The sequence below is a fragment of the Carlito syrichta genome, unplaced genomic scaffold, assembly GCF_000164805.1.
Source record: "Carlito syrichta isolate Samal-C Ts95f unplaced genomic scaffold, Tarsius_syrichta-2.0.1 Scaffold308795, whole genome shotgun sequence".
Taxonomy (NCBI): domain Eukaryota; kingdom Metazoa; phylum Chordata; class Mammalia; order Primates; family Tarsiidae; genus Carlito; species Carlito syrichta.
In genome coordinates, this window is record NW_007252891.1 from 543076 (window position 1) to 545441 (window position 2366).

Consider the following 2366-nt stretch of genomic DNA (forward strand, 5'->3'; position numbering starts at 1 on the left):
GCCCAGGCTGGAGTGCAGTGGCACACTCATGGCCACTCCAGTGTCGACCTGCTGGGCTCCTGCGATCCTTCTGCCTCAGCCTTCCAAGTAGCCAGAACTATAGGCTCATGCTACCATGCCCGGCTTTTTTTTTTTTTTTTTTAATTTATTGTAGAGACGAGGTCTTGCCAAGTTCCCTGGGCTGGTCTTGAATCCCCACTACAGGCTCGGGCAATCTACTTGCCTCAGCCTCCCAGAGTGCTGGGATTACAGGCTGAGCCACTGAGCCCGGCCTCTGTCTCCTATTTTAAATCAGTGGGTCCATTTGGGATATAAACTAAAGGTCATATGGCTAAGAATAAAAATTATCAAAAGCTGTATGAAGACTGTGACTGTGGTTAGCAGTGTTTGGTGATAAATCAAGAGTGACAACTGTGGGCACATTTAGCTGATCTGTATTAACTGTTCTAAATGCTCACTCAGCACACTCTTGGACGCGCCCAAAATGTCCCATTATAAAGAGAAAAGGCTTAAATACTTATTTTGTTTGTTGAGAATTTAAAAATAAAAATTGAAACAGCCATCATTATTGTCTTTAACAGTGTGAATCCCTGAATCATCTTTGTACACCTGTTGGGAAATACTTTGAGTGACCTCAAAGTGAGATAAATAAAAGATGACTTTTGAAGTACAGGAAGAGAACATTAGAACCCCTATTTGCACTAACTTTTTAATCTCGACATTTTCCTTTTTGTTTTTAAAAAATTTTATGTAACAGTATTAACTTGATATATATATATAAATATAATAATACATATATATTAGAGTACATGGTAAAATTCTTATTGAGAAGCATGTTATCAAAAAAAATCTGGAGGTAAATGGTTTAGGACATGAAAACTGCAATTTAAAGTAAGAAAAATCATAGGGAGAAAAGTCAAAGGAAAAAACACAAATATTTTAATAAGCGCCTGATATGAAGGAAGACTAACTAAAAGAAATGAGTATCCAAAATAGAAAGAGAGAGAAACGAGTGCTATTCTTAAACTTGACCTGTCACTGAAAAGAAACTGAGACAGAAAAAAGCTGTTTATCTGAAAAATGATAACACACACACACACACACACACACACACACACACACACACACACACAATTTTTTCCCCACAGAAAGCTCCTTTAAATTATCAGGCCCAGAGAGGCATTAAAAATGTAACAGCATTTTTGTCTTGCTCCTCCTTCAACTAAGTAATTTCCTCTTGAAGCCAATGGCTAGGAGGCGTCAGACTGACACCAAGTAGCCATGAAATGCTATGTACCGTTTATGTCAACAGTATATAGTCAGTACTAACCAATGTCATTTCTGTAAACCCATGAGAATTCCTGACAAACAACTTTTGTGATCATTCCTCTCCTGATTCATCCTTTTTTCTTTAAGATGCTGAGCCTCGGCGGGGTGCAGTTGCTAGTCTGTAATCCAAGAATTTTGGCAGGCGGAGGCAAGAGGATTGCCCGAGCTCACGGGTTCAAGACCAGCCCGGGCAACTTGGCAAGACCTCATCTCTACAATAAATCAAAAAAATCAGCCGGGCATGGTGGTACATGCGTAGTTCCGGCTACTGGGAAGGCTGAGGTAGGATCGCCTGAGCCCAGCAGGTCAGGGCTGCAGTGGTCGTGAGCAGCATGCCACTGCACTCTTGTCTGAATGACAGAGTGAGACTCCGACTCAAAAAAAAAAATTATGTATACCTACACACACACATATATATATGCACAGAAATATTGTGTTTGTTTTTGCTATTTGTTTGCTATTATCTGTATTACTATTGTTAAAATATGGAGTACAAATTGTACGTAATACTCAAGATAAATAAATAATTTGAAATGATGCACCACTGTGTTCCCAGCTACTTGGGAGGCTGAGGTGAGAGGATCACTTGAGCCCAGCCTGGGCAACACAACTCTTTCTTTCCTTCCCTGTCTCAAGGGAAAATCAAATAAAAAATTGTACCCAAAACTACTTGCACATTTTTATGCTCAATCACTGTATCAGGGCTCAACCAGAGAACTAAAACCAGTAGGATGTATATATTATAGGGTTTTAGGGCAAGGAATTGACAAACAACTGTAGGGGCTGGCTAGGCAAGTCTGAAATCTGTAGAACAGGACATCAGAAAAGGCAGGCTGGAACTCAAGCATGAGCTCAAAATACAATCTAAAGCAGAATTCCTACTGGAAAACATGTTCTACTCTTCAGGTCTTTCAACTGATTGAATCAGGCCTACCCAGATTATCTGTGATAATCTCCTTTACTTAGTCTACTGATTATGAACCTTAATCACATCCACAAAGTGCCTGTACTGCACCTTCCTAGCAACACAGAATAGT